This window comes from Moschus berezovskii, chromosome 6 (genome assembly GCF_049115385.1).
Source record: "Moschus berezovskii isolate FMDL1 chromosome 6, NW_MosBer_1.0, whole genome shotgun sequence".
In the NCBI taxonomy this organism is placed as follows: domain Eukaryota; kingdom Metazoa; phylum Chordata; class Mammalia; order Artiodactyla; family Moschidae; genus Moschus; species Moschus berezovskii.
In genome coordinates, this window is record NC_142465.1 from 64,267,015 (window position 1) to 64,274,039 (window position 7,025).

A 7,025-nucleotide genomic window follows, 5' to 3' on the forward strand; every position below is an offset into this window, starting at 1 on the left:
GCAAATTATTCAATATCACAGTAATCCAAGTCTATTCTCTGACCAGTAATGCTGAAGACGTTGAAGTTGAACAGTTCTATAAGGACCTACAAGACCTTTTAGAACTAACACCCAAAAAAGATGTCCTTTTCATTATACGGGACTGGAATACAAAAGAAAGAAGTCAAGAGATACCTAGAGTAACAGAGAAATGTGGCCTTGGAGTACAAAATGAAGCAGGAAAAAAGCTAACAGTTTTGCCAAGAGAACACACTGGTCATAGCAAACACCCTCTTCCAACAACACAAGAGAGGACTCTACACATGGACATCACCAGATGGTCAATACCAAAATCAGATTGATTATATTCTTTGCAGCCAAAGATGGAGAAGCTCTATAAAGTCAGTAAAAACAAGACCAGGAGCTAACTATGGTTCAGATGATGAACTCCTTATTGCCAAATTCAGACTTAAATTGAAGAAAGTAGGGAAAACCACTAGACCATTCAGATATGACCTAAATCAAATCCCTTACAATTATATAGTAGAAGTGACAAATAGATTCAAGGGATTAGATATGATAGAGTGCCTGAAGAACTATGGATGGAGCTTCGTGACGCTGTACAGGAGGCAGTGATCAAGACCATCCCCCAAAATAAGAAATGCAAAAAGGCAAAATGGTTGTCTGAGAAGGTCTTACAAATAGCTGAGAAGAAGAGAAGTGAAAGGTAAAGTAGAAAAGAAAAGATATACCCATTTGAATGCAGAGTTCCAAAGAATAGCAAAGAGAGTTAAGAAAGCCTCCCTCAGTGATCAATGCAAAGAAGTAGAAGAAAACAATAGAATGGGAAAGACTAGAGATCTCTTCAAGAAAATTAGAGATACCAAGGGAAAATTTCATGCAAAGATGGGCTCAATAAAGGACAAAAATAGTATGGATGTTAGAGTTGAACTGTGAAGAAAGCTGATCGCGGAAGAATTGATGTTTTTGAACTGTGGTGCTGGAGAAGACTCTTGAGAGTCCCTTGGGCTGCAAGGAGATCTAACCAGTCCATTCTAAAGGAGATCAATCCTGGGTGTTCATTGGAAGGACTGATGCTAAAGCTGAAACTCCAATACTTTGGCCACCTCATGCGACGAGTTGACTCACTGGAAAAGACTCTGATGCTGGGAAAGGTTGGGGGCGGGAGGAGAAGGGGACGACCGAGAATGAGATGGCTGGATGGCATCACTGACTCTGTGGACATGAGTTTGAGTGAACTCCGGGAGTTGGTGATGGACAGGGAGGCCTGGCGTGCTGTGATTCGTGGGGTCGCGGAGAGTCGGACATGGCTGAGCGACTGAACTGAACTAAACTGAACAGAAGCAGAAGATACTAAGAAGAAGTGGCAAGAATACACAGAACTATACTCATAACCCAGATAACCACGATCGTGTGACACTCACCAAGAGCCAGACATCCTGGAATGCAAAGTTAAGTGGGCCTTAGGAAGCATCATTACAAACAAAGCTAATGGAGGTGATGAAATTCCAGTTGAACTATTTCAAATCCTAAAAGATGATACATGAAAGCACTCAATATGCCAGCAAATTTGGAAAACCCAGCAGTAGCCACTGGAAAAGTCAGTTTTTTATTCCAATCCCAAAGAAAGGCAATGCCAAAGAATGCTCAAACTACTGCACATATGCACTCATCTCACATCCTAGCAAAGTAATGCTCAAAATTCTTGAAGTCACGCCTCAACAGTATGTGAACCGTGAACTTCCAAATGTTCAAGCTGGAATTAGAAAAGGCAGAGGACCCAGAGACCCAATTCCCAACATCTGCTGGATCATTGAAAAAGTGAGAGAAAGCCCAAAAAACATCTACTTCTGCTTTATTGAATACACCAAAGCCTTTGAAGGTGTGGATCACAACAAACTGGAAAATTCTTAAAGAGATGGGAATATCAGACTACCTTATCTGCCTCCTGAGAAATCAGTATAACAGGTCAAGAACCAACAGTTAGAACCAGACTTGGAACAACAGGCAGGTTCCAAATCAGGAAATGAGTACGTCAAGGCTGTATATTGTCACCTTGCTTATTTAGCTTATATGCAGAGTACATCATGAGAAATGCTGGGCTGGATGAAACACAAACTTGAATCAAGATTGCAGGGAGAAATATCAATAATTGCAGATATGCAGATAACAGCACCCTTATGGCAGAAAGTGAAGAAGAACTAAAGAGCCTCTTGATGAAAGTGAAAGAAGAGAGTGAAAATTTTGACTTAAAACTTGACATTCAGAAAATGAAGATCATGGCATCTGGTCCCATCATTTCATGGCAAATAGTTGGGGAAACAATGGAAACAGTGACAGACTTTATCTTTTTGGTCTTCAAAATCACTGCAGATGGTGACTGCAGCCATGAAATTAAAAGATGATTGCTCCTTGGAAGAAAAGTTATGACCAACCTAGACAGCATATTAAAAAGCAAAGACATTACTTTGCCAATTAAGGTCCATCTACAAAGTTATGGTTTATCCAGTAATCATGTATGGATGTGAGAGTTGGACTATAAAGAAAGCTGAGTGCTGAAGAATTGATGCTTTTGAACTGTGGTATTGAAGAAGGGACTCTTGAGAGTCCCTTGGACAGCAAGGAGATCTAACCAGTCAATCCTAAAGTAAATCAGTCCTGAATATTCATTGGAAGGAATTATACTGAAGCTGAAACTCCAATACTTTGACCACCTGATGTGAAGAATTGACTCTTTTGAAAAGCCCCTGATGCTGGGAAATATTGAAGGTGGAAAAGGGGACGACGGAGAGTGGGATGGTTGGATGACACCACTGACTCGATGGACATGAGTTTTAGTAAGCTCCAGGAGTTGGTGATGGACAGGGAAGCCTGGCATGCTGAAGTCCATGGGGTTGCAATGAGTCAATGCAACTGATGACTGAGCAACTGAACTGACCTACCATACAGTTAAATTGAATCATATACCTACTGAAAGCAAGAATCTGATGGACCAACAGAGTCACCATCTGAATTGTAATTATGGCTTGGGTAATTCAAAGACTGCAACATGCTGTTAGTACTTCTAAATTAAAGCAAAAATTGAGCTCAGATCTTTAAGTTCTGTTTCTATAGGGAATTTGTCACAGTAACAAGATAATCTCCTATAGTTAACAGCTGCAGAAATGAAATTGCTGAAAGCTAAGGCCTGGCGTGCTGTGTTTCATGGGGTTGCAAAGAGTTGGACACGACTGAGCGACTGAACTGAACTGAACTGACTGAAACTCAGATTATGAATTTTTGGCTTGCTGAAGACAAAACATGTTGATTCATTCCTTCAATTTCTCATACAATTAACTGAGGATTCCTGCTTTGCGAAAGTGAAGTCACTCAGTCACATCCGACTCTTTGTGACCCCATGGACTGTAGCCTATCATGCTCCTCTGTCCATAGGATTTTCCAGGCAAGAGTCCTGGTTTGTAACATTACTTAAAACATTTGAAAATTCTGACATTTTGGAAACTACCTCAATCACCTTTGCAGAAGGAAGCAGACCTACCTCCCTAACAGTTATTCCCTGCTCATTTTAAGATGCTGCTACTCCTTTACCTGAAGAAGTTACCTTGAAGGAAGAAGCTATAGTTCCCCTTTCCACTCCTCATTTTCATTCTATGAGCTCACTAGTGCAAGAACATGAATACTGTCCCAAGGCAGATGGAGAATTTATAGAAGACTGGCTTAAAATTTTGAATATTTTTTGGATACATATTGGCAAAAGTGCTTTGATGTGAATGAATTTTAGGGCTCTTTTACTTGAGTGGGAGGGAGATATTTGACAGAATTCTTAATTACCAAAATTTGACAATTAGTGTGTTCAGTTCAGTTCAGTTCAGTTCAGTCGCTCAGTCGTGTCCGACTCTCCGCGACCCCATGAATCACAGCACGCCAGGCCTCCCTGTCCATCACCAACTCCTGGAGTTCACAATTAGTGTGTTAGCTAATGTAAATAAGTTGAAGTCTAATGTTTGGTTGAGATGACAAGTGTAATTTATTAACTAATACTGGTTATTAAATGAAATTAAAACACTAGAAACACTTTGGGGAAAGTATAGAAAAGGAAATTTAATATCTTTAGGAGACAGTGGTGCTGAGGAGGATTAGCCATAGATATTCTGTTCTCATATATCCTGGTTAGGTGCCCCTGAGGTGTTCCTTCACCAATGACAAAGCAAACAGCCAGAAATTTTCAAAGCAGTTGTGATACTTCTCTCTAAGGATGTTGGTGGCGGACATTAAGGTTAAAGTGGCCTTTCTAATATCAGTGAGAATCGAGGAGTGAGAGTGTTCAGATTATGGCTTCTGACTGAGAGAGTAAAGGAAGATTTGGTTAACATGATAGTAGCAACTTATTAGTTCAAAAATGAATGTGGTATAGTAATCTCCACCTAGGGTTAGCTAATCATAAGTTATCTAGGAATAAATAAGTGGACCCTCTTTAGAGAGAGAGCAAAAGACAGAGAGACAAAAAGAGAGAGGCATTAGATAAGATCAAAAGTTGACTTGAGCTACCATGATTCAGATAATGCCATCTCCCAATTCTTAGACCTGAATTGAGTCACAGAGAGTCAGTGGAATGAAGATGTGAATAAGACGTGAACTGAAATCACTGAATTCACTCTTGAATAAGATGTGAACTGAAATCCTTCCAAACCCTTCCAAATATTTTGGTGACTAACTTTCAAATGATTGAACACTGAAGAAAATGTTTGGAGAACACTCCAAACATTTCGTGGAATTATAGAGATATTTATTGGGCTTCCTTGGTGTCTAAGTGGTAAAGAATCCACCTGCTAATGCTGGAGACATGGTTTCCATCCCTGAGTCAGGAAGATCCCTTGGAGAAGGAAATGGCAACCCAGTCTAGTATTTTTGCCTGGAAAATCCTATGGACAGAGGAGCCAGAAGGACTACAGTCCATGGGATCACAAAAGAGTCAAACATGACTTAATGACTAAACAACAATAACAGCAGCAACAACAGAGCTATTTATTAGATCCTGTCTCAGAACTATCCATCAGAGGGACAAAGAGCTTGAAATTTCTTGAAGTAAAAGTTTCTAATAGTGTGACATTTGACAAGTTTGAATCCTACTTGAAGACTCTTGCCTATTTTTCACATTCTAACTTCCTAGAACGCTGCCAAGGGACTCACCCTCTCCATCCCTCTCATTGTGTATGTGCAGCTGGAGAAAAAAAAAAAGTATGTGTCTAATTATTTAAGCAAAAGATATTTATCTTTTGCTCAAATTATCCAAAGTTCATTTATGTAGGTTGCCACTAAAGACACCCAACTATTCACAATGCCAAACAATGTGAATAAATGTTTACACACTGATAAGGAAAAAAAAAACTATTTCCAAAATCTAGAAGTCATATTCAGTAAAAGTAAGAACTATGAAAATTCAGTTCAGTTCAGTCACTTAGATCCCACGGACTGCAGCACACCAGGCTTCCCTGTCCATCACCAACTCCCAGCACTTACTCAAACTCATGTCCATTGAGTCGGTGATGCCATCCAGCCATCTCATTCTTCTGTCATCCCCTTCTCCTTTTGCCTTCAATCTTTCCTAGCATCAGGGTCTTTTCCAATGAGTCAGTTCTTCTCATCAGGTGGCTAAAGTATTGGAGTTTCAGCTTCAGCATCGGTTCTTCCAGTGAATATTCGGAACTGATTTCCTTTAGGATTAACTGGTTGTATCTCCTTGCTGTCCAGGGGACTCTCAAGAGTCTTCTCCAACACCACAGTTCAAAAGCATCAATTCTTCGGTGCTCAGCCTTCTTTATGATACAACTCTTCCATCCATACATGACTACTGAAAAAACCATAGCTTTCACTAGATGAATCTTTGTTGGCAAAGTAATGTCTCTGCTTTTTAATATGCTGTCTAGGTTGGTCATAACTTTTCTTCCAAGAAGCAAGCATCTTTTAATTTCATGGCTGCAATCACGATCTTCAGTGATTTTTGGAGCCCAAAAAATCAAGTCTGTCACTGTTTCCATTGTTTCCCCAACTATTTGCCATGAAGTGATGGGGCCAGATGCAATGATCTAGTTTTCTGAATGTTGAGTTTTAAGTCAAATTTAGTCTTTGATTAAAATTTTTTGGGGGAAGTTGTCTTTTTATTTTTTACAGTATTATAATAGTTAAGAAATGATGTTGACATTCAGTATGTCGTCTTTGGAGAAATGTCTGTATAGGTTTTCTGTCCATTGTTTAAAATTTTATTTGATTTTTAATTGAAGGATAATTACTTTATAGAATTTTGTTGTTTTCTGTCAAAGATCAACATGAATCAGCCATAGGGGTACATATGCTTCTGCCCATTTTTTGATTGGGCTGTTTGTTTTGATGATACTAAGCCACATGAGCTATCATTTATATGCGGAATCTTAAAAAATAATAGGTTGCAAATGAACTTATTTACAAAACTGAAACAGACTCACAGACTTAGAGAAAGAACTTATTGTTACAAGAGGGGAAAGGTTGGGGAAAGAGAGTGGGAGGGATAGATTGGGAGTTTGGGATGGACACACTGCTACATTTAAAACAGATAACCAACAAGGACCTACTTGTTTGGCACAGGGAACTGTGTTCAATATTATGTAGCAACCTAAATGGGAAAATAATTTGAAAAAGAATATTTTTAAAAAGAAAATAAAATCTGTACTTCAAGTTAAAAAGAAAAATGATTGAAATGGATTCCTTTTTAAGCTCCAGGATAACTTGTTTCTTTCTTATCCCATCCTTTCCCTCTTCTTCCCTTCCCTCTCTGCCCAGCCCTTAACAGTAAGAAGCTTTGTCCTCAATTATATAATAGCGTACTGTCAGGGAATGTTTAACAGGAGGATTCTTATGTGCTGTTTCTCAGAAATCCTCTGTTCCTTATCAGTTTCTGTTGCCAGAAACCAGTGGAATGGCATGCCGCTCCCAGGACTGAGGTCATAGGATGAGACAGGCTTAAATCTCCTTCGGTAAACATTCTCCTT